The 26,729-nt window shown below is 41.8% G+C and overlaps 1 long non-coding RNA gene across 2 annotated transcripts in view; it reads right to left on the bottom strand.

Annotated features, from left to right (window-relative positions):
- LOC118890694 overlaps positions 1–26,729 on the bottom strand; it is a 194,302-nt gene that overhangs the window by 34,568 nt on the left and 133,005 nt on the right. For both annotated transcript variants that reach the window (XR_005018802.1, XR_005018801.1), the window contains exons 2-3: positions 15,665–15,712; positions 782–888 (exon numbers count right to left, since the gene is read on the bottom strand). This is a non-coding gene — a long non-coding RNA (uncharacterized LOC118890694). The remainder of the gene's footprint in view (positions 1–781; positions 889–15,664; positions 15,713–26,729) is intronic.

Genomic DNA, 26,729 nt, shown 5'->3' with positions numbered 1-26,729 from the left:
ATATGACAATATTATTCAGCCATGAGAAAGAAAGAAATCCTGCCAACAACATGGATGGACCTTGAGGACCTTATGCTAAGTGAGATAAGTCAGACAGAGAAAGACAAATACTAATACTGTAGGATCTCACTTATATGTGGAATCTGAAAAAAGCCAAACTCATAGAAACAGAGGGTAGAATAGTGGTTGCCAGGGGCTGGGGGGTGGGGGAATTGGGGAGACATTGGTCAAAAGAGTACAAGCTTGCAATTAGAAGATGAATAATAAGTCCTAGAGATCTAACGCACAGCACAGCGATTATAGTCAACAATACTGTATTGCATACTTCAAAGTTGCTAAGAGATGAGATCATAAATGTTTTCACCACAAAAAAATAATAATTATGTGACATGATAGAGGTGTTAGTTAATGCTACAGTGGTAATCATATTACAATATATAAGTGTATCAAATCAACACATCTTAAACTTATAGAATGTTATATGTCAATTACATCTCAATTAAAATAAAATAAAATAAAATGCTCAAAAGATGTCAGAAGCTCATCTACCAGAGAAAGTTCTTCCATAGCAGGATCGCTCTTGTTTATGTCACTATAACCCACACATGCAAATATACACACTTAAAATCTTCTTATCTTTGGGCAAATGTGGCTCTGGAATAATTTAATTACAGCAGACAAAGGAAAGAAGAAAAAACCCAGCTTCCTTTAGACACTAAACTATTAGCTTCCAGGACCTTCTTTCCAACAACTGCTCAGAAAATGGAATTGTCTGGCTCACCTTCTGTGGTGTCCTTCCCTCTGGGCTTGTTTTCAGTCACTCTTGAGCCCCGTTTGGCCTCCATATTGCATGCCAGTCACTAAATTCACAGTAGCCAGCCACTGCACCTGTAAACAGATTCATTGCTTCATAAAATTTATTGTCTAGGCTGTGTTTCATTCAGTACTATCAGTTCTTGTTTTAGAAAATAAAATCTCAATCTGTAGCAAAATGAAGAACACATACAAGGTATTTCATTACAAAGATTTTGACTTAGGAAAATAAAAACCTCATGTACTTTAAATTTCCAAGATTTCAACATAACCATGTTCTTTCTAGGATTAAAAGAATAATAATAATAAACAACAAATCTTTGTGATGGAAATGCCACCAAGCTCTTTTTTAAAGATGTGTAAATGATTTCTTAAGGCAAGTAATGGGGTCTATCAGGCTCTGAGGTTCAGATCATGTTTGGATGGTCAGATTATGTTCCTCGAGGAGCCTACAGTTATTTTCCAAACCCCAAGTATAGGAAAATGCAAACCTTTTTTTTTTTTTTTTTTTGCCAAATACTTTCCAGTTTTAAAGCCAAGTAATTTAAGGAAGATGTTTATGCCACTACTCCTTTCCACTTAAGTCATTAAATGTTGTATGCCATAAACTCTTTGATACCTTTGAAAGCCATTTGCAAGGGCTTTTCTGAGTTCTTTTGCTTAGAAACAGAACATTTTTATTTTAAGAGTAAATTAGCTTGAACATCAGAAGTTTCCACTTCAGGTGAAAACGCTGAACCCAGGAGGTTTGGGTGAGTTATGAACTTGGCAAAATGCATGCTCCACCATCCCCAGCGATCAGTGCAGCTTCCAGCAACAGAAATGCAATGGTCAAACGCTGCAGGAGCAGGACATGGCCAATCGCTGTGACAGGCAGGTGATCAATAATGCTGTCAGCCTCTTCTTAAGGTTTGGAAGGATAGAAGCCCAGGGGCTCCCCAACACTCCAGTAAATGAACAAAAACAAATGCCTCCACCACAAAAACAAGACACTACAAACCCAAGCGGAAACTCTCATAAATGTGAAAGGTTCTTTGCATTCTTGTATATAAGCTGTTATATTTTTTGCAAATAGTAATACTGTTTCACAACTGCATTACTATTTCATAACTATATTTACTATATTTATTATATAACCGTATATACTATTACTATGATATATATTACATACCATCTATAACTGTTTTATAACTGTATATACTGTTACATTTCATAACTGTATATACTATTTCATAGCTACATATTACATATGTGTGTATACACGCACACACACACACACACATATATATATATAAAAGAAACATCAAAATGTTAATAGCAGTTGTCTTTAGGGATTGGCATTAGGAGTCTCTTTATGTTTCTCTTTGTGCTTTTTATTTTTCAACAGTTTGCATAACAAATGTGTATTACTTTTATAATAAAAAAAAAGTCACTCAAAAAGTTAAGAAAAAAAAGATGAAGATGAGAAACAAAATCTAACATGACCCAGTTGGCACAGTGTGTTGGACTTGGCCTGGGGAAGGGCCTTGAACTTTAAGCCCTGGACACAAAGTTTAGCCTTGGAGCATTCAGCGTCCTACATGAGGCTCTGTGGGCATCTGTATGGGAACCCAAGCTCAACTTGTCTTCACCTCTTTTATTCCAGGGACACTGTTAGGGACTCCATTACTTAACAATGCCTGTTCTTCATGGGAAAGCAGCCCAGACAACTGATTAGATTATTTTTAATCCCTTATTTAGAAAAGCTCAGGTTGCTACAACTGATGTTCTATCCAACTGGATGAACACAAAGTGAGTAGCCAAAAGGTTCAGTAATTGCTGTTGCTAGAATATATTAATTACTCAGACAGAGGTACAGCATTTTAAGTCTATGGAATTCACTGTCCACTGCACCAAGCAGTAGAGAAAAAATATCAAGTAGATTCAAATCTCATTTGAAGAATGGAAGAGAAATAAATATGTCAGCATTAACACAAAGGGTAATATATAAATAAAGTAAAATTTCTACTAGAGCCATTGATCCTGCAGAGTGTATTAAACCAAAGGTAGTACCAGGAGGAGGTGCTGCGACCTATTCCCTGAACTAGACCCCTCAAGGCAAATCTGAGCATCAATAGTGTTTGGCTTAAAACAATGATAAACCAGAATGACAATCTGTTAACTTCAGTGAGAAATCTATTTTGTATGGGGACAGTAATATATCAATCCATGTGACTAGCTCATGGCATAGTGAAGTGCATAGGCATCTGAGCTAGAAAGATCTCGGTTCAAGTCCTGGCCCCTGCACTTAATTGCTGGGTGACCATGGGTAGACATTGATCCCAAGGTTTAAGCCTTGGTAACAACAAAACCTTACTGAGGTGTTTTGCATTAAATTAGATAATGCATACAAAGCACTTGGAACATTGTCTACATATGGTGAGAGCTCATTAAATGTTAGCTATTATTATCCCATTTTATAGATGAAATTCAAAAAGGTGGAGTAATTTGCCCAAAGTCCCAGAGATAAAACATAGATGTGAATCCAAGTGAACCGGGTCCTCATATACAGATCACAATGAAAAAAAATGATAATAAGTTCCATATTATCAGAAGGAGACTCAAATGTATTCTCATTTCTGTAATATTTATAATCAACCCTGACCCATGTTGGGGGAGGAAAGAAAAATCTCTCTAATTACCTTTCAAAGGTAATTTGAAACTGCCTGAATTGAGGGTGGCATATTCAGTTGTACAAGATGTACACTGCACAACTCTAGAGTGTGCCTTTTACACAGACAGCAGCCTTAAGGGTACCTGACTCATGAACTGCAGAACCACTGTTATGCACTGGGATTAAGAGGACACTGGAAGTGAGGAGCTAAATTGCAGAAGCTACATATTGTTAAGGAACTCATGTAGATATAATCAGAACTGTCTATGATTTCCAGAAGCACAGGGAATAGTGCTCAGTACCACTACCACCTCTTTTTGCAATGCTAAACAGTTCTCCCTTCGGAAAGGACAAAGCACTTTTATAAATATCCTCATAATACCAATTGTTAATTTGGTAGTGCTTAGTCACAACAGGATCCACTGTTTAAAATAGCTCTGGGCCAAAAACCTAAAATAGGAGTTTGATGTATAAAATAAGTGCTCTGAGTGATGAAATGATTCTAAGAGAATTCTTCTATGAAGCAAGAACAGGCCAGTCATCAATATTCCCCAGCTGCCAGGACCGGGTGGGCCGTCCACTTGCTGGCCTTGGTTAGAGCTAAGGCTCACCCTCATTGTAGTATTTATTGCAGTGCTGAGCACGTCCGCCTGTGTCCTGGGAGCTTCCCAAGCTGGGAGGCTCCGGCGAGCCAGAAGGACTGTGTGTCTCATCTCTGCATTACCAGTGCCTGGCACAGAGCAGGGTATCAATAAACGTTCAGTGAATGGATGAATTTATAACTTCTGAGGAGGCCTCTCTGATTATTAACAGATCCCACATTTGTAGAAAATTTTGTTGAGAAACTGAATTTTTGTCAAAAATGAATCAGAATGACTTGCCTGACCCAGGGCTGATGCTAAAAAGCTTTTCCTCCCACATCACAGCCAGCAAAGGAAGGCCAGGCACCAGAGAAAACTCCCAAGACTCTCTGGGATTCTCATGATATTGGGTTCATCCCAATCTAGTCCAAGGAGACATGTTCTATTCTTCACTTGGAATAAGGCATGAAGTGGGCTATCTCTGTAAGTCTTCTCAAGACCTCACTCAGTGACATTTACCCTTCAAAACTGTCACCAGAGCTATGTTCTTTCAATTGAGTCCCTTCTAGGAGGACACCGTAATAACCGCACATTTATCTGTTTTTGGCTTCCTGAAAGTCTGTTATGAGGCAGGCAGAACAAATCTATTTCCACACTGTGTTCAGTAGCCTTCCCCCCACTCTTTTGGCCCACTGCTATTTTTAAAAAATATATAAGGAAAATATTTTAAATATAATAATTTGTAATTATAATAATGACAAATAATTTTTGTGACAGACACTGCTAGGATACCCACACACACACACACACACACACACACACTACTATAATATATATACAAATGTGTGTGTGTGTGTGTGTGTGTGTGTGTGTTTACACAGTAGGCCCTTGGTACCTACAGAGGATTGGTTCCAGGACATGCCCCCACCAACGGATACCAAAATCCACGGATGCTCAAGCCTTCTATACAAAAGGCAAAGTACAGTTGGACCTCCAAATCCGTGGATGCAGAGGGCTGACTGTATATGCTAAAAAACTCTATATATTTAAAAAATCTCAACAAGTCCTTACAATAACAATACCATGTTAGTTCTGTTCACCAATTCAATTCAACTGATGGCGTATCTGAGGCTCACTAACTCCCACTGTCACATAAATAATAAGCGGTGGCACGTGGATCAGATCTCAGACCTACCTATAGCCCAAACCCCACTCTTTACACTAAGCTTCACCAGTAAAGCCACAAAGCTGCCCCCATCCTGTTAGGTTCTTAACATATCTTTTAAAATTCATGCAATCCCCTCCCAACCTTCCAGCCTCCCAAATAATAAGTAACCAAATAATAAGATTGTCTCCCAGGGTGAGATTCCATCTGAGCGATGAAGGGTACACACCTAGGGCTTTGATTTAATTCTCTTGCACTAAACTGATTAAGTGCAGAGCAGTTTAGAATCTTTTATAATTTTATTAGATTAGATCATTAGATTTCAGAGATGAAATGAATGGAAGCCTGACCTGAGACTAAAACAGCCAAATCCAGCCGCATGGAAGGTTCCTCAGGGCTAGCTTTCAGGACTCAAACACTCAATAATACTGCAAAGCACGACACTCTGAACAACAAGGATAAAATTTCGATATTAAAATAACTTTTATGGTGCCAGGAAGTACAGTGACATGCTTTTGTCTTGAAGCAACATGCTTTTGCTTTAGTGAAACCGTAGATTATCGATTCTCAGACTCGGGAACACTGTCCTAATGGATTTGGTCTCGAGTTATATTACTACTACAGCCATTAACTCATGCAACTAAAAGCAAATGACTTCACCTCCTTGGGCCTTATCTCCCTTGAACCTTTCCCGAAGAATTTAGAAAAATGAGGGCGTTCAATTAAGAAAACATTTGAGTCCACATGTAAGAGACACAGTAAAATGGAATGTGTAGCTGCTTCTTATGCTTCTTGCTGGATTCCCGGGGTCAGAATTCCTTGGGCAAAGCCAGTTTTGTAATATTTCAACAGACACAAAAATAGCATCAGGTGCATATCACACCTGGCTCAGTCCTGAGATGGTCATTCTTCTCCATCTCTATACTCGTTCTTGAGGTCCTATAAAATGTTCAAAACCGGCCACATGCAGTTCTCTCCCAGGCCTCTAATTTCTAGCGCTAATTCCTCATCCTGTCCTGAATTTTATATCTCCAGTTAACCATGGAATATCTCTACTTGGATATAAAAAATTAATAATCCAAGCACTGCTTTGCCACCCTCCTCTCCCAGTTTCTCCTTCCATCCGTGGTACCAGGGTCTCCAGGCTCAGAACCTCATCCTTTCTCACCTCCCACATCAGATCAGTCACCATGTCCTGCTCATTTTTGTTGCTATTGATAGCTCCCTTTTTACTTCTTTAGTTCCACTCTTAATCCAGGACTCTTTACCTTATCTCTAACTTTTTGGCAGTTGCCTTCCACCTCATCCAGATTCCTCTGATTTTTCTCTATATTATTCTACACATAGATCCATAAGAAAGAACTCTCCTCTTGACTGTCATATAAACTCTGATTTCCAGGGCTTCCCTGGTGGCGCAGTGGTTGAGAATCCGCCTGCCAATGCAGGGGACACGGGTTCGAGCCCTGGTCCAGGAAGATCCCACATGCCGCGGAGTTAACTAAGCCCGTGCACCACAACTACTGAGCCTGTGCTCTAGAGCTCGTGAGCCACAACTACTGAAGCCCGCGTGCCTAGAGCCCGTGCTCCGCAACAAGAGAAGCTACAGCAATGAGAAGCCCATGCACCACAACAAAGAGTAGCCCCCACTCTCCACAACTAGAGAAAGCCCGCACACAGCAACGAAGACCCAACACAGCCAAAAATAAATAAAATAAACACAACACAACTCTGATTTCCATTATGGGGCCTTGCTCTTTTATCTGTTCTCCCTACTCCATTACCGCCACAAGCTTCTTCTGCATGTTACAACCTTAACATGGGCCCTGTCCTCCAGACAAGCTTATTTGTGTTCTGGCTCCAATATACTGCTTGATTGTTCCTATTATTGGTATTCCAAAAGAATTAACTGAATCAAAGAATGGATGGATGGATACACAGAATGGGTGTATATGCCCAAACCTGAACTCTCCTCTACTATCTCTGTCCCTCACCACAATAATCAGAGCAAAATACATTCATAAAGTCTTTGGAAATGGATCATCTTCACAGATTGCTGCTACTCAGAATTGGTGTTATTCTTCCCTGGGTTCCTGTCTCAGACACATGATTTGCAGTTTCACGTGTGTGTGTTCTCCTTCCTTGTGGCAGAGATTGCTAGCTCTTTACCAAACCCAGTTCCTCTTCTTGTATATAACTGGGCATATAACTGGACTACATTTCCCAGCCTCCTTTGCAGTTGGCTAGGTGTAGCCATGTAACTACTGGACGATGGAAGGTGAGTGAAAGCAATGCGGGCCACTTCCAGGCTGTGGAAGCTTAAGACCAGGTTGTACCTCTCCATGCTTCTTTTTCTGTTTCCTCTGGGGTGGGGAAAAGCAAAGAGCAAGTGGCTTTGGGAGTCAGGTGTTGAAGGTTGCAGAGTTGCCACCAGCCTGGGCCCCCAAAGAGGAGAGTTAGACACTAACCTGGAACATTTCCCTGGATGCGAGCATAAAAACTTCTGTATTTCTGGGGCCACTGAAATTTTGCTGGATCTTGTTACAACAGCTCAGCCCTCTCTAAATAATTCATTCCTCAACTGGATCACCAGTGCCCTGATGAGCTGCAGCAGCATAAGCAGTCAGGACTACACCGGGATGTGAATCAGAGCTGCGGAAACACCTCGAGTAGGACTAGATAATCCAGCTGAAGGTACAAAGGAAGGCGGACTAGGCTGAGCTTTGGGATTCCTCGTAAGTGTGGATGTAGGCTGAATCACGGACACGGAAGAAGGCATTCTAGAAGAATTAATGTGTGATCAGTGCTGGAGACTGCTGAGGCAGAAGCTTGGAGAATGGGTTAAAATAGCACCAGGGATCATTCTCACTGGGTTTGGTTCTACTGCTAAGTTTGTAAAGAACATTGGGCTCTGTTCTAGAAGAGCTTAGGCTTTTCTTCTAATCATACCTGGTAAATCTTTTGGAGTCTTATTTCTGCAGGTTCATGATTACTTCCTTATCTGTGCCATCTCCCAGGGATAGCACAAGGTTGGATTGAAATAAAGTCTTCTGAGTCCCTACAACAGGATGGGCTAGAGTCCTGAAAGCTGGGTTTTGGGGCAGGGCTTAAACTCCACTCACATTGCCAGGACAGCTCAGGCCAGGCGAAGTGGCAGAAGGCTAAAGAAACTCTGTTCTGGACCTCTGGATTAGACCCCCTTCCAGAGGATTGAGGGTACATAGGAAGATCTGAGGCTGGTGAAGGGGTGCACTGGAGAAGCATTTTGGCATTGTGCCAAGGCAGAGGAGAAAGCAATGGAGGTAGGATGGGTCTTTAGGTCACTAAGGAACGGAAATTTGTAGATTTCAGGTTCATTCATTGGAAAAACAATTATACAACATCTTTTAAGTTCCAGGAACTACAGATGTAGAATTTTGATGCTACGTAAGCATCTAAAGAAGCAGTGTACCCATTTTTTTAATAAAGCCAAATGGAAACCAAGAGCAGAGTGTATGGCCATATCTCTCCACCACAAGGTCTTCCTTTGTTGAAACTGCTGAAATTTTATACAAGTGTTTCGACTGGGCTACTCTGAAGTCCCCATCTTGAACAGTCCATGGGTAGGAAGGGGATGAGGTAGGGAAAAGCAGCAGCACAGGTAAAAGCCACGATCTATGGGTAAGAGGCATCCCCAACCAGGATGTCAAGGTGTAATGATCAGCATAAGAGTCTCTAATGTGACAGCTGGAAGAGCGGCAGATCAGAGAGCTAAGAATTGCTCTTGAATGAAGAGTCTTCTTACTGCAGGAACTTGATTAGCAACATGAAATCCAGACTGGGCTGATGGACAACAGCATTCCCTGGTCAAAAAGCCAGGGGTGCTGATGTCCTCAGACCAAAGCTGGAATTCCAGTTTTAATGACAAGGCCTTGGCTCTCCAAGTCAGAAGCTAGGCAGACATTTGTCTGGAAGTTAAGAAAGAAGACAAAGAAGGGTCATTACATGTGACCAGAGCCAGCACAAAAGGATGCTTGGTTCCCTCCATCTGTTATTGGGTCTCAAGTGAAGCCTTTCTTGCCAGCAATGTTCCCGCAAGATCAAGTCATTCAGTTCTGTAACGAGCTTATGTCAGGTTATAACTTATGGTCCATACTGAATTTAGATGCTCTATACCTACAGTGTGAAGAGACATCTTAGATCCCCCAAATTTGTATGACTAAGGCCGATGATGCTTTCTTCACTTCTAGAAAAACATGCTCTCGGGAAAGGAATCATTAAACTCAACCACTCAAGGGGAAGTGACTTTGATAATATGATATAGTGTTCATTCTAGGGATGGTTATACTTTAACCAGCCATGAGAAGTCTTCATCTTAAAGAGTCAATCAACCAGGTTGAAGAACTGGGAGATCAACATAAGTCTAATAACTAAGCTCTCCCACATGTTCACCTTTCACCAGATGGGCATATGCAGGGAAGGGTTGAGGTGAGGATTTGTGGGATTTTATGTACTGAGAAAAGCAGTGAAATAGAAGTTAAGGACGAGGGTCTATTCCCACCTTCAAGAGTAAATAGCTGTAGGACAATGTCCAAGCCATTTAGCCTTTTTGTAACATGTTCTGCATAAAATAAGAATAACAATACTTTTTGCTCTTACATGGGTATTATGAGGATCTAATGAAGTGATAGGTGTGGATAATTTTGCTAAATACATATGAACACAAAACATATTATTGTGCTAATGTTGCCAGCATGGGAGTGTGTGTGTGTGTGAATTTGTTAAACAGCAATGTGGAAAGTAACACAATACTTTATACTTTACACAATACTTTACAATAATAATTCTCAGCTTGTACCCCACCCAAGCAGCAGAAGGTGACTCTTCCCATCAAGGAAACAAAACACACACAGATGTACTGAGACACGGAACATGCATGTAAGACAGTGAACTCAGGTTAGAGAGAGAGCTGCCAGGCCAAGGAACAGATCAAAGTTAACCCATGAAAAATGAGTAAAATAGTCAGACAGGGATTTATTGAATCTATGCTGGTAATTTTTTAAAAATAGCCTCCCACAAAAATAACTGACAAAATCTTGCTATTGGGTTGGCCAAAAATGTCCATTTGGGTTTTTCCATAACATCTTACAGAAAAACCCAAACGAACTTTTTTGGTCAACCCAATACTTAAAGTAAACTTTAGAAAGCAGAAATAGGAATAACCCACAGATATCAGCAAGTGATTTGAAACAAGGATGCTAATTCCAGGGCAGACAGCCTGGTGAGGTGTGATGGACACCAGGATTATGATTCGTGGCCTAAAATAAAGTGTAATTAAGGAATGGGTGCCTTGTCACTTTCACTAGCTGACAACTCCAGAGAAGGATGGCCACAGCTGTGCCATCCATGGTGTGAGATAAGCAGCATTCACAGCCTGCTTTGGTGCCACCACAGTGCCAGGTTGGAGCATTGACAGCCAGGACCTGGGGCTCGAGGATGAACCTAAAAGGAGGGGGCAGCGGAGATGCCCCAATGTGCCTGAGAAGACAACTTCCCTTCAGCAGTACTGTGAGTTTATTCCTCCCCAGATGAAGGTTGGCTGGGGTCCCAGTGATTTCCTGGGAGGGGTTGCCCCAGACACTACGGAGACCCTCATTCCTTAGTGCACACCAGGCTGGTGTGGTCTCAGGAAGCACAGTGCTTGTGTATTACAAGAGAACAACTCTCCATTTTAGAGTTAAAGAGAAACTTAAGGAAGTGAGTGACTGCTTTCCATAGCCTGCTTGCACCCTGCATGTGCTTCACAACTTTAAAAGCAACTGGAAGGCAAAAAGTTAATAATAGTTAAACATTCAGACAGAGTTGGAAATGGATTACTTTTGTTCCTTAGAATCTGTGTAGCCAGCTTATGTCTTTCTTTAGCAAGGGATGAGGGACCACAGAAATTGCAAAAGAAAGCTTCTAGAGAGCAGTACTTGGCGAGCTGTAATACGTTTACTTATGAATTAGCCTTTAATCAACAGATTTAATATTAATTAATAATTCATAAGCTGCCTTTGCATAGAAATGACATAATTATGTCTCTGATTCAACCCAAAGTGTCCACTGAAGAATGTGTAAAATGTTAATTAGTAGTGAAAGGCAGTTAGGAAAAAAATTCTTTTAATTATGTAATAATGCTCATTACAATGAGTAATCAACAAAGCCGCCAAATTAGTCCTCTGGTGGCATTTTTCTACATATAGCAAATAAACTTTTGTTTGAAGAAAATGTGTGTTTGAATAGACCGATTTTGAATTGCCTTCCTGAAAGGAGCAGCAGTAAATCCCAGAAACAGTTAGAAATGATCTCGTAATCTTTCAATTCTGTGAGCCAATAAAGATGGGTCAGATAAAGGAAGGAAAAAAGTCCCAAGTATTCCTCCAATAGTTGAACAAATGCTCAAAACTTCCCCTGATTTGAACCAATGTGATATTATCTTTTGGAGACCTCAGCTGTTTCTGAAAGAGTTCAGGTAGCAGAAGCATTATTATAAACAGGGTATTAATGCAGCACCTATTGAATACAGAACATCAAAGAAAGAGAAAATGTGATCCCTGCCTTTTATTGATAAGACCTCAAAAACTGAGTCTCCATGCATCCTACATGTGTGAGCTCCATGGCCAAGAACTCACCAAACACATATTCATGAGCAAAGATGCAACTTCATCCATCATTCATCATTCACTCATTCATTCATTCTGCAAAAACGTATTGATTGCTTTCCGTTTTCAGGCCCAGTGCCAGAACCACAAAGATGGCCAAAGCATGACTTCTGTCCCCACAGAGCTCTCGGAAGTAGTTTGAGGAGTAGATTTGAGGTCTGAAAATCAAACCATCCTAGACTCCCATACATTGTAGCCCCATCCTCACCACATCATAGCCATGTGAAGTTGGGCAAATAACTTCCCTAAGGCTCAGTTTCCTCATCTACAGGAGGATGATCTTATCTACTTTGTGGGGTTCTTTAAAGGTTTCAGTGGGTTAATAATGTAAAATGCTCAGCCTGTGCATGGCAGAAGGCAATGCACAAAGACTGCCTCTTCCCTATCCTTCATGTCTTGGGTGGTGGTGATTTGTCAGCTTCAGCTGAATTTAATACACCTTATGATATAAAGACATTTAAGGAATGTCTACGGAACTTAATTCAAATTAACCAACATTTGTATTAAGTGCTGCCCTAGATGCAGGGAATATAAAGGGGAAAGCTCTAATCCCTCCTTGCCAGGAGTGTCAAACCTATTTCTCCTTGTCTTGGGCCTTGCGCCCGCACTTTCCACCCATCCTACTTGTCCTCATCCCTCCTAGGACTTTGCCTCTGTTAGGTTGTCATCTGTGATCAGTTCTCTAGTCCTGAATGCATCTCTCTGGCCACTTTCATTCCTCCTCTCCGCAAACCCCCAGGTCCTGACCTCTGCTGCCCATCAGAACCTCTGCTCAGGCCTGCAGAGGCCAGCCTCATAACGCCCCTGCAGGGGCTCAGGTCAGACTGTCCTAACCCCAATGAAGAGAGTGGACATTCACTCCCTCCCCCACCTTGCCACAGTCCTTTTCATCAGGAAGCAAAAGAACACAGCTCTGCAGACCTTGGCGCTCCAGCCGAGAGCAGGGAGTACAACCCCTTGGTCATCCCACTCTGGCTCAGCCTCTGAGGGTCCCCTTCCAGCTCACTCCCGCCAAACAAGTGCCCAGTTGGCCCTGGAAGAGTTGCAGAGCCTTCAGGCTCACCTGCAGATGAGTGCAGAGCTCCAGCAACTGAGTGGGGGTGATTGAGAGGTCTTGGGCACTTTCTGGTATTCAGTGGCTCAAAGTGCCTGGTCCACAGAGGGTGCTTAATACGTGTAGAATGTACAAATGCATGAATCTGATATGTAGGCCACCTGCTGTCTACCAGCCTATCCCAAAGCTGGGTATGACCAGAGCTTAATCACCCAGCTTAAGCAGACTTTCTGAGACCCACTCTGCCAGGAGGCTGTCAACTGTCAAGACTTCACGGCTCTAGCAGAGGCACTGATACATCCTGGGGCATGTGAGTCCATGACAAATGCCTAGACCCTGAACTGGAATGAGATGAGTCTGCCATGGTGGACATGGTCCAGGCTGGATCAGGGATCCATCCAGGAGCAGCTTTCCCAGGCTGAAATGTATGAATCCATGCCTAGAGTAAGCAACCGACGCTGCTGAGATATCCTTACCATGGTTTCCTGCTGCCAGGACATCCCTAGTTTAAAAAGGAGGGTCACAGCAATCCCACTACTGGGCATATACCCTGAGAAAATCATAATTCAAAAAGATACGTGTACCACAATGTTCATTGCAGCACTATTTACAATAGCCAGGACATGGAAGCAACCTAAATGTCCATCGACAGATGAATGGATAAAGAAGATGTGGCACATATATACAATGGAATATTACTCAGCCATAAAAAGGAATGAAATTGAGTTGTTTGTAATGAGGTGGATGGACCTAGAGTCTGTCATACAGAGTGCAGTAAGTCAGAAAGAGAAAAACAAATACCGTATGCTAATGCACATATATGGAATCTAAAAAAAAACGGTACTGATGAACCTACTGGCAGGGCAGGAATAAAGACACAGAGGTAGAGAACAGACTTGAGGACACGGGGTGGGAAGGGGAAGCTGGGATGAAGTGAGAGAGTAGCACTGACGTATATACACTACCAAATGTAAAATAGATAGCTAGTGGGAAGCTGCTGCATAGCACAGGGAGATCAGCTCGGTGCTTTGTGACCACCTAGAGGGGTGGGATGGGGAGGGTGGGAGGGAGGCTCAAGAGGAAGGGGATATGGGGATATATATATATACTTATAGCTGATTCACTTCGTTATACAGCAGAAACTAACACAACATTGTAAAGCAATTATACTCTATTAAAGATATTAAATTCAAAAAAAATACAAAGGAGGGTCAGGGACTGTGCATAAAAACCAGGAGATGGGCACGAGCCCAGGGCAAGTGCAGAAATACTCTGAGGTTTGTTAGATCTCAGCCAGTTCTTCTACTTGCCCTCCTCACCCAGAAATTGCTTTTTTAAATGGATATAATAAACAGTGAAGAATAGACTGGATAGACAGACGAATGGATGGTGATGGATGGATGGTGGTGGATGGATGGATGGATGGATGGATGGATGGATGGATGGATGGATGGAGATACAGAGGGAGGGGGTTTTAATTCAAGATACTTTCCCAGAAGTATTAGCATTTCAAAAGAGAATATAAACCTTTACGATGGAAAAGCCTCTATATGGAAATCCATGGGACAGCCCAATTGCCAGCTACGTGGCAGCCAGCCCTCAGACACAGGTTTTCTAACTCCAAGTCATCATCCCAGGCTGCACTTATACATGGCATTATAGCCTTAGGGAAATAAATATGGATAATTAGCTACTCCTGCTTTTAAAAATTCATTCCAAGACACAAACCCTGCTATAGAACCAAAGTTGAGATAATAATTTGGGGACAATGATGACAGCATTCAGACAATTGAGACAGGAGGCAACACGACATTTTTTGACTCATAAAACCATTTTCCTATTACCCAAACCCAGTTTAAGTCCACACAACAGCTGCTGATGGTGCTGCGTAATTCCCTAGAGGTACCTCCTCCTGAAGAGAGAGATTTAAATCGCGGCATCAAATCCTGGTGAACTGTGGCCATCAGCAATGACCCTGAGGCTAATCAGATCTCCATTCTCTATAAGTAAAGATGCCCAGAAGTGCTGGATATGTTTGGGTGGCCTCCTTCTGGAGCTACATTCATTTTTATGCTATAAAACCACAGCAACCATTTCTATAAAATTTGGATAATTCCAGTTTCTATGCTATTGTCTTTCATTAGGATGGCTCACATATCAAAACTAGCTGTAAAATATTACATGAGCAGTAAGGACAGATTCTTCCAGGATAGCCTCCTCAGTGTTCACCCCTGGGGTCACTGCGGGTGCTGAGTTCCAGGCATGGCAATAGGAACATTTTTGCTGTCCCTCTATGATCACTAGCCATATGAACTTGGGATGCTGGCTGGCTCTGTAACTCAGATGTTAGCTGGAGTTTCACAGCTACTTCAGATCTAGATAAGATGGATTCACAACCTTTACCAAAGCCCAAAGCCCTGTCCGCAAAATTCCTCAGCTCCCCATAGGCTTGTATTTCTATATCCTCCTTGACCTTAAATTTCCTGCTTCTGCTGAAATTCTGTTTTTCGCTTGGCATCCCTTGATCTCATCTGGAATTGACCCAAACTTGGTACCCACTCTCCAAAATCCTCAGCTTCAAAACAAATTCAAATAATTATTGTTAACAACTAAGATTTATTGGGTGCTTACTGTATATCAGACTCTATTCAGAGCACTTATGTGTATGTTTTCATTTGATCATCCCAACAATACTTTAAAAAATATCCAGAATATTACCTGTAGCAGAATCAAGATTTGGGGATCACAGGAAAGTGGCATCACATTCTGCACAAAAGAAAAACAACTTATGATTGTCTTGCTCTGTCTGGCTTCCCTGGTCTTCAGTTTTTCACAGGCTCTATCTATCCCCTGTGGCAAGCCCTCCTTGCAACCCCATTTTATTGGCTTCTACTGTCTCCCATCATAAATTTCCTTCTCACTTATTCTGTCTGGTATTAGTCTAGGAATCTTATCTTATGCAGGGAAATCCTGCTTACTTAGAGCACCTATTTCCAAATTCTCATGTACGAAATGACTCTGGTGCTCAGCAGAACAAGGTGATTCACTCTGCACAGAGAGGACTTTCCTGAGAAGGTAGCTGGGATTATAAAAATCAGGTTTGGTTGATACTCGTGTGATGGTTCTTACTTGTTGTTATTATGACTGTAATCCCCAAGAAATCAAACCAAACATCAGGAACAGAACTGGACCCATTTGTGGACAATCACTTTTAAGATTTTTAGTTTCAATCTTTTGCATTGATAGTGCATTTTCATGTTCTAAATTCAAAGAGTTCAAAGGATATGTGGTGAGAAGGCTCCCTTCCACCCTGGTCCCCCAGCAAGTGAGTTCTTTTCCACTGAGGGGAATAAATTTTATCAATATTTTGCATATATTCTAGGGATACTTTAGGCATCTACAAACACACCCTTTTAAATTTCACCCTTCCTCTTTTTATTACAATGGCTTTAAAATGGTAGCATGCCATGCCACTGTTAGGCACTTTGCTTTTCTCACTCAACAATAGCTCTCAGAGGTCATCCCACATCAGTATATAAAGAGTTCTTCATTCTTTGTTACAGCTGCATAGTACTCTCTTGAGTTCCATAATGTATATAAGCAGTCCCCAAAGGGGGGACATTTAGGTTGATTCCAATGTTCTGCTATTATAGACTATAGTTCAGTTAATAACTTACACATATATCATCTCACATATGTGCAAGGGAAATGGCTTTTGGAAAAAACAATCATGAGAGAAGTGCTGTAGAGAGAAACAGAACCTATCTACAAAGCTACACAGATGCAAAGCTACCATGTCTCTTACACTTCACAAAAGAGGAGTGGCATCCAAGTGTGTTCCCTCAACTCCCTCCTCTCCCTTAGCATCTTCCCTCGTTTCCTGCTTCCCTCCAGTCTCAGAGGAAGGCCTGCTGCATCAATGATGTCTTTTTCCATCAGTTATCCTCCCTCTTTTGCTTGCTACCTCAATCCCTCCCTCTGAATTCGTTCCTTCCACTCGGCCTACAAATATGCTAAGTCGGCCAAGCTGAAAACAGCCAACCAACCAACACTTCACTGACTATTATCTCTTGGTTGTCTAGTCCAGTTTTTTTAAGTTAGTATTTGTGCAACACTCATTATGTGTCAAGCATTATTCTAAAATCTTTACATGGATTAACTCATTTAATCCCTGACAACCCTATAAGGAAGGTACAAAATTATCTTGCCCAGTTTTTGTTTTTGTTTTTAATGAGGAAATAGGCACAGAGAAGTTAGGTGACTTGCCCAAGGTCACACAGCTAGTATATGGCAGAGGCAGGGTTTGAACACAGCATCCTTGCTCCAGAGTTCACAAGCTTGATCACTACACTGCCTTTTGCCTTCACACTTCTCAACAGAGCCATCTCCATCAGTATGTCTGCTTCCCACCTCTGACTCACCCCTTAACCCTCCATTCTTACTTAACTAACTTCTACCCTTGCTATTATACTTAAACTCTTCTGGAAAACTACCAGGACTTCCTGAGAACCAAACCTAAAGAACCTCATTTTACAAATGTTATTTTCTAGTCATTACGCCAAGCAAATAGAAAAAGTACAAGACGACACAATTTTTACTCTCAAGGAGCAAAGAGTTTTGTACATTAGAAAAGGCAATCACGACACAGTGTGACCTGTGTAAAAATATAAATGTGCACAAGATACAGAAGAGTGTTTACCCCACCCTGAGTGGTCCAAACATGCTTTGTGAAAGAGATGGCACCTGAACAGCATTTTGAAGAGTGAATAAGAATTTTCCAAGCAGACAAAGGTAGAGAAAGTGTTCCAAAAATGATTGCAAAGGGCAGATACTGTTTGAAAGGCTCAGGTTCAATGTCGTGGGGAATAAGCAACAGTTGATATGGTGGGAGAAGGGGCTGGAGAGTCAAGAAGGGCCATAAACGCAGAAGAAATAAAAGCAAAAGTAAACAAATGGGACCTAGTTAGACTTAAAAGCTCTTGCACAGCGAAGGAAACCACCAACAAAATGAAAAGATGACCTACAGAATGGGAGAAAATATTTGCAAATGATTAGACTAACAAAGGGTTAATATCCAAAATATACAAGCAGCTCATACAACTCAATATCAAACAAAAACAAAAACACATACACACACAATCCAATCAAAAAATGGGCAAAAGACATGAATAGACATCTTTCCAAAGAAAACATACAGATGGCTAACAGGCACATGAAAAAATGCTCAACATCCCTCATTATTAGAGAAATGCAAATCAAAACCACAATGAGGTATCACCTCACACTGGTGAGAATGGCTATCAACAAAAAGTCTACAAATAGCAAATGCTGGAGAGGGTGTTGAAAAAAGGGTACATGCCTACATTGCTGGTGGAGCCAACAGTGGAGCAGCCACTATGGGAAACAGTATGGAGGTTCCTTAAAAAAACAACTAAAAATAGAACTACCATATGATCCAGAAATTCCACTCCTGGGCATATTTCTGGAAAAAATGAAAACACTAATTCAAAAAGACACATGCCCCTCTATGTTCATAGCAGTACTATTTATAATAGCCAGGGCATGGAAGCAACCTAAGTGTCCATCAACAGATGACTGGATTAAGAAAATGTGGTATATATACACAATGGAATATTACTCAGCCATAAAAAGGAATGAAACACTGCCACTAGCAGAAATGTGGATGGACCTAGAAAATATTATGCTTAGTGAAATAAATCAGACAGAGAAAGACAATACAATGTGATATCACTGATATGTGGAATCTAAAAAATAATACAAATGAATGTTTATACAAAACAGCAATAGACTCACAGACATAGAAAACAAACTTATGGTTACCAAAGGAGAGGGAGGAGGAGGAACAAATGAGGGGTATGGTGTTAACAAGATACTATACATAAAATAGATAAGCAACAAGGACTAACTGTACAGGGAACTATACCCAGTATCTTACAGTAACCTATAACAGAATATAATCTGCAAAAAAACTGAATCACTATGCTGTATACCTGAAACTAACAAGAGGGAAGGAGCCAGCGCTACCTCAATCCTCCCTATTCAACTCAATCTCCCTTGGAACTCTTGTGCCTGCTATAAGCCTAGTTCATGCTCTTTTCATAACTGTTATAAAAATATCCTAACTGGTTTCTCCATCTCCATTCTCTCTCCTGCTAGTAGGACATATGTCCCATCCCTACTCAATTATTGCTATGATTTCCCATGGTCTTGTGAACCTGCTTTGATTCATATCTGGCATTTCAGACGTGGATTCATAATCTGAATCCAAGTCCCTTCTATCTTATCCTTAACCTGCTCCTCTCCCCACCCTCCATTCCAGTTCAACTGATCTCCCATTTCACCCTTATCCACTCCGAGAGCATTTCTACTGAACGTGCCCTCTCCATTTCCATTTCCCTACAGTATCTCCTCCAGGAATCCTTCTTCCTGGACCCGCACTCCTCCAGGAGCAACTCATTCCTCTTCTAGACTCATGTGGTGTTTTATCTGTACCTCCCTTTTGGTCTTTTTGGTAATATAGTTATTTGTGTATTTATTCAACATTCAACAAGCATTATTTAGAATCTATGATGTGCCAAGCCCTGTGCTAAGTGCTAAGTATACAGGGGTAACCAAAACAGGGTGCAGGGCAATTTCACACCCTAAGGAACATTTGACAATATCTAGAGACATTTTTGGTTGTAACGATGTGGGAAAGAAGGTGCTATTGACATTGAGCAGATAGAGGCTAAGGATGATGCTGAACAGCCTGCAAGGCACACGACAGCCCTCACCCAGCAGAGAATGATCTGGCGCCAAATGTCAGAAGTGATGAGGTTGAGAGATCATGTACAAAATGCACAGGGGCGGGTGGGGGTGGGAACATCCTCCAAAACACCCAACATAGTGATTTGATAGATAGCGGCTCCTAAGTATTTTTAGGAATAAAAAATGGTACCCTTAGGATCTAGAAAAGGGATAGGTTTTAATTAGAAAAAGCAATAAGAAATATTAATTTCTTATTAATAAGGGGAAATCATAGCCTAAACTTCTCTGTTATGGGTATGGTAAATTAAGTTAGTATTTTATGTTCCATTGTTGTGTTTTCTTCATTATAATATTTATCATGTAAATCCACCAACTTACATAACTCACTGGGAAAGCAAGGGATTAATTAAGCAATTTCAAGATGCATAAGTACATTAATATTAACAAAATATATATGGTGGTGGAGGAACACATTAAGAGACATAAATCAAAGATAATACAGCAGAACAAACTTACTAGTGGAAAACAGGCTTGCAATGTCTAGAAATGTTTTTCTTTTGTATCTAATAATGTGACAGATTCCTGGAACAATACTCCTGTTCATTACAGGGTTATTAATTTCATCATATGTACCTTGTGTGAACTTGCTTTATTTCATTTGTGAGTATGTGAAGGGTCAATAGAGGTCACTGCCATGGCAATGACTTGGCATATCCACAGCTTTTGAAATGGTTCTTGTACATCCAGCAAAGACAAACATCTGGCAATGGATGGGTTCAGGATGTGCTAACAGGGCCCACACACAGACATGCATTTCAGGGTCAGGCTAAATGGAAGCTCCAGCCAAGTCCAGACTCTCCCCCACAGATGGGGCATTTTTCCTCCCCAGCTATCCAAGGGAGATTTTACTCAAAGGCATAAATCCTTAAAATTCCAGGCTTAGAAGTATACTGAGAGTTGATCTAATCTGACCCTTTCATTTTACAGAAAGTGAAACTGAGGCAGAGGAGTTTAAGTCAGTTGCCAAAGGCAGAGAGCTGGCTAGCAGATGCCCTGGTTTGGATGCCTTCTGACTCCACTAATTCTCCCTGCATTTTCTTACCATTATATCCTTCTGATTTTGAACACATCTCCTACTACTGAACGGAGATTACATTTAATATACCAGTTGCTACTCACTTGTCTCTTTATTTCATGTATTATTTGATTTCAAATGCATTTTATAGTTCAAAGAGGCTTTGTATATATACCTTTAACCAAATATGGATGCATCTAGATATTGATTTGTTCATTTGTTGATGTCTAATGGTCAGTGTTTGTGTAGCAGCCAGTGTCTAACCAGGAAAATGGAAAGTACTCCAGGTATTTCAGAGGGGATTTAATACAGGTAATTGGTTACAAAAGTGGTGAAAGAATTGAGGGGCCCAAAAGGCAAAAAAATATTCCAGTTTAAGTAAGCCCCTAGAGGAGCAAAGGGGAAATTATGTCCAAAGGGTTCATGTACACTGCCACTGTCAGAATCTAGCTGCTGAGCAAGAACCAGGGGAGGCACCTGCTGCCCACCGATACTGCTTTCACTGCTGCTACTGCTGCCCAGAGCTGTAAAATGAAATAGCTCCTCCCTTTCTTCCACCTTCCAGTCACCCACCAGTACCTCCCACCAGCAGAATCTAATAAGCCAGCTGGCTAAAAAGTCTGGGAAATGTAGTTTACAGGCTTCCCGCCCCAAAAGTAGAGAGATGGGTGAAGAAGGATCGGTAAGGACCTGAGCAACCACAGACAGCATCTGGCACACCCCCCAGTGGAAAATCCTGTGTGTGTCTTGTGCAAGAGCAAGCTGCACATGTATTTAAAACTGTCCTCACTGTTGCTCCCACACCTGCCAACCTCCCATCATCTCTTATTCCTGCTTTCCTTCCTTCCTCCCTTCCTCACACATTATATGCTAAGCAAGGCACTTGGCACTGGGAATACAAAGTGAACCAGACAGGGCTCCTACTCCCGCGAGGGTGAGATCCTCGTAGAGGGTAAGACAAACAAACATTCTGAGCTCTCCCTAATTCTTTCCTTTCCTGATTTGTGTTCATGCTTTCCCATTCCTAACTTTCCCAGGATAGCAATTCCCTTATTTAAATGACATGCCAACGCTACTGAATATTCATGCTTTAGAATGCTGTTTACACTTCTACTGTGAATGTAAATCATTTGTCTAATAGGACGCTATTCCAAGATTAAGAGAGGATACGAGTTAATGAGTGTGTGTGATTTCCAGAAGTATGTTTGAATTTCTTAGTCTTATCCTTCACAGCTGAGCCTCAGATTCAGTTGAGGCTTTCTGTATTTTCATTATAATCAATTTGAGGGGTATTAATAAATAATAAGCTTTGTCAAAACAAAAAGGACAGAACTATAGTTTATAGAAGTTTCTCATAGATCCTCCCTGAAAAATGCATAAAACCAGTTTGTTCACTGATTTAAGTGAATGAATTGACAGTTAACCATGCGTTGCTGCTGGGTACTAAGAATGCAGAAGAAAATAAGAAAGAGTCTCTGTTCTCAAGGAGCTTGTAGCCTAGAGGGGGAGGTAGACAAACAGAATTAACAGTGACAGCCCAGGGTACAAAGTGCCTAATCGTGGGGTAAGAACACAGAAAAGGGGTATCCATGTCAGCCTGAGGGCTCAGGGCAGTTTCCAAGAAAAATGAGGCTTTAGATGAAATGGAAGGGTGCAGACAAGTCAAGTGAAGAAGGGAGAAGAAAGAGGAGGCCTTTGACCCCCCCCTGCACAAAGCACTGGAGGGTCATGAGACAAGAGTGAAGGAAGGTGCAGGAGTGACTTCCATGAAGGAAAAAATGAGATGACGTGACGGTTGTTAGGAGGAGTTGGGTTATGGAAGGATTTAAATAACGCGCAAAAGGCTTTATTCTGAAGGAAGTGAACCAGCCACCAGCTTTAGAGGAGAGAATAAGATCACTCTGGGAGCACCATGGAGGGTGTACCAGAAGGGCTCAAGACTGAGACAGCAGGACCAGTTGAAAGACATTGTGGTAAGAAATGACAAGGACCTAAACTATGCGACTGGAGAAGAAATGAAGAGCAGAGGGCAGGGATGAGAAATATGTAAGCTAGAGAGGCAATAAGATATAGTGAGGAGTGCTGTAAGAGCAGAAGAAGGATCTAGAATGATTCCCGGAGTGCTGACTTATGTGACCAGCGGGCCAGTGGTCCAGTGACCAAGGCAGTGAAGTACAGAAGCAGGAAAAGTTCAGGCCAGGTATTGGGGTGGTGGGAGATGGCTGGATGAGAAGACTTTTAACATGCTAAATTTAAAACACTTAACAAACATCCTAGTGTTTGGTAGAAAATATGAATATGGAGCTCAGTAGACAGACCTGGGCTGTCTACCCAGCTTTAGGAGTTGTCTGCTTTAAAGAGAAGCCAGAGATGGGCAAGAAATCACACAAGGAGAAGAAGGAGGCCAAGGCCAAATCGCTTGAGAACTTCCATATTTAAAGGACAAACAGAGTAAAAGAAACTCACAAAGAAAACTAGGAAAGAATGGTTAGAACTGCAGGAGAAAAAGTCTGTGTGTGTTCTGCCTCATCTCATAAACCTCCAAGATGCATCCTCCAAGTTGCTTTTGTTGGAAACTAGGAGACCATCCTTCCACTTCCAATTCTTCGTTGAGTTCCATTAATGGTATCTTCAATATATACTACGAATCCAGTGCCACTGGTAGCAGCTGAGTCCTGGTTCAAGCCACCACCTGCTCTCTACTGATCTGTACGATTGCCTTCCACTCATCCCTAACTCCCTCTTGCCCAGCTGTAAGCCAGAGAACCTGTCTGTTTTGTTTAAACAGCACAACATAGCTTCTTGAATGAATACATGATCAAATGAATGAATGTAGCACTGCTGGAAGACACTGGTGACAGCTGTTCTCCTGAAGGAGTGGAGGGCACTGGGGTTAAGTCTTGAGTTCCCTATGATGTTAGGGACCCTGATTATTCTCTGTGACCAGAGGTCACTCTCCTGTCATTAGGTAGAAGAGCCAAAATTAAACTATTTCTTAAGGTTGAGAATAAATCCTTATTTATGCTCTCCTTCCCATTGAGGATGGGGAACTTTTGCTGGACGGACAAAAATGTCCATTATACCCATTATATCACAGCATTAACTGTCCAAACCTTGAATCTTCCTTATGATTCTTCTTCAACCCACTCAAATGCTGATATACCATAAGTTTCAATGCCCTTAATGAGATCCAGGACCAAATCCCCTGGGCCCCTGATATTCTATTTCTATGTCACATCTTAGCAACTTTCAGGAAGTCAGGTATGGAATTCTGTGCCTTCTACACTTGACTAAATTGAGGAGTAGTAGCTTTCACAACAGAAAATTTGTCTCACTTGGTCAACATCTGCCAGATTATTACTGCACCTTTCTGCAACCTTCATGAGGTGTGGAGTGAGTGTTTTTAAGGGAAAAAAAAAAATTCTCTAACAGGATTTCTCAGTAGCCAATTGCCAGAGTTGGCAGAGAAAGAGTAAAACTCAGTTGATGAGGAGGGAGGGGTAGCGTTTTGGTGTAAAATTTGGGCCCCATTAGAGCTTGGCAGCACTGACCTAGTGGAAGTCTGGGAGCATCCCTTGGATTCCAAGGTCCGGGGAGCATCTCCAGAAGAAGACAGGCAGACAAGTGCGGGCCTTGGGGCTGTAGCCAGCATGCCCAGGCAAGAACTGCAGCCCGATGTTTATTGCTTTGCTGCCGTTTCCCATTATAGATGTCCCCTGAAGGCTCTAGTGCTGGTCACGATTTTTCAGACAGAAATTTAGTAAAGCAGTTGGCATCCACCTGGGCCCCGTGGCAAGTGGGAATAAAGCTTGTTGTCCCTTAAACTGACAACATGGTGATGAATAGGTCTCCTGTGTCTCCCTCTGTTGTAGTACTCACTCTCTGGCCCTGCTGGATATGAAAACTGTTTCCAGTAGCACCTTGCTAGAAGGAGGCGTGTATTAAACCCGTTCTCCCAAACTGAGCTTGAAGCAGAGTGTAGGCACTGAGCTGGATTTGGAGCCTGGTAACTGTTGATGATACCAGATTGTCCTCGAGGTCTTTGCACCCCAGTAGAAAACGCCGAGATTTTCAGGATAGAATTTAACCATCCCTCCCAGCTGCCCTGCGAAGTAGGCAATTCGTCTCGGGGACTGTCAAAGTCAGAACAGCTGCAGGGGAAACCTGATGCGGGGAGGGGTCCCGAGAGGAGCACAGGGGAAGATGCTGCCTTGCCAGCAGGCACCGAGGATGTCCTCCAGCTGGATTTAGCGAAGAAACGGGTTCACAGCAGGACGTCCAGTTCTCCAAACTGGATAGAGAAGAAAACTAGTCTCCCCAAGACTTTGAATTTGTTCCAGACTGACTTTTAAGAGCCACAGAGATTCTCACAGGGGATCAGAAGGAGAGCCCTGGAGTCCTGGGAAGGTGCTGTAAAAGTAGGCCTGTTAAGAAGCTGCAGGAAGAAAGCGGGGCTTCCTGCCCCTCCTTGATATCCCTGTGACCCAGGATTCCTAGGTTTCAGTAGCCTGGGCTTCAAAGCTGGGCCATTTTAGTGGTACCAACAAACCCACCAACAAACCCAGAAGGTGCCTCCGTGGAGCACATCCATTCAGTGTTAGGACATTTTCCATTTCTGTCTCCTGCTGAGTCCCTCCCTCTTGGGTCTCAGTGCTCAGTCAGGGAGGGGATCTTCCCTGCTTGTGAAAAAACACAGGCCCTTCTCAGGTGTGCTCTGTGGTTTAACTCTGACCCTACTGCAGAAGCACTGAGGAGCTCCTAACGAAATAAATGCCCAGACCCCCTCTAGAACCACCAGAGGTAGTGCCCAGGAACTGTAAATCCTCTTAAAGAGACGCGGATAATTACGATGCAGTCATCCACAGGCTGGCTTGGAAACCACAATCCTGTAAAACAAGAGTCCAGACTTGAAGCCAAATTCCTTCTCTGCCACCAACCAGCTTAATATTTAGGCAAGCTATTTTAACATCCCCAGGCCTTGATTTCCTCATCTCTATGGTACAGGTAATCTATTGATATTTTTAAAGCAGTGATTTTTATTTGTATTTTCTTGCTGCCTTCTAAGACAGCATTTTCCTTGAGATTTAGTGTCCCAGAGGAGAGGGCAGACCAGTGGGGACCCCTCCCCTTTTAATATATGGGGAGGAGCCAGGGCTGGAGACTGTGGTCTTCAAACTTCCAGAAACTTCTCACTTTCCAAGGCACCCCAATCTGGAGAGTTGTATGGGAATCAGTGTGGTCTGCTACACTTTCCTACCTCCCTCTCCCCTCACTGTACAGAGAAAGGTAGACAACTCAAAGAAAGGAAGCTGACTCAAATCTTACTAAGAGGCATTTTCGTAAAGTGCAGAACCTCTGGCAACAAACAAAAGGACACTTTGAAGTATTAATAGCTACAAAGCCCACTTGAATTGCCATAACAACCCTCCCGTCCATTTCATTAAGAGATAACATTTCTAGCACAATTGTTTTTCTGTTTAATGATTAACCATAAAACTATGTAATACGTATATGTATATGTATATAGTTTTGATCAATTGTGTACTAATAATAATTCTATTGAAAACTTAATCCATAATACTTTTTCTAACAGGATGCTGTGGTGACTCCTCCAGACTTAACAATTTAAAATTTTCAATGTATATACATATTTTTGTTGAAGAGCAGAATGATAGGGTGATTAATAAAAAGACTTTCAAGCATTAAATATATCACATTAGGATAAAGCTCTGCAGGAGAAGCAAAATGGAAATGCAATTTCAAAAAGGAAAAGAAAATATTGTAAAATTTCCAACTTAAAAAAAAAGCTTGTTCATGTGTTTTTTTGAACCATGGGTATTAAATCACTATGGTATTTAGATTTCACTGGGTAAATTTAAAAGAGCACTATAACAGTTTTATTCTAAAATGTCAATATTCACGGGGAGGGGGAAGAGTAAG

The sequence above is a fragment of the Balaenoptera musculus genome, chromosome 2 (assembly GCF_009873245.2).
Source record: "Balaenoptera musculus isolate JJ_BM4_2016_0621 chromosome 2, mBalMus1.pri.v3, whole genome shotgun sequence".
NCBI lineage: Eukaryota > Metazoa > Chordata > Mammalia > Artiodactyla > Balaenopteridae > Balaenoptera > Balaenoptera musculus.
Note: the sequence above shows the minus strand (reverse complement) of the source record. Positions and strands in the feature narration are given on the sequence as shown.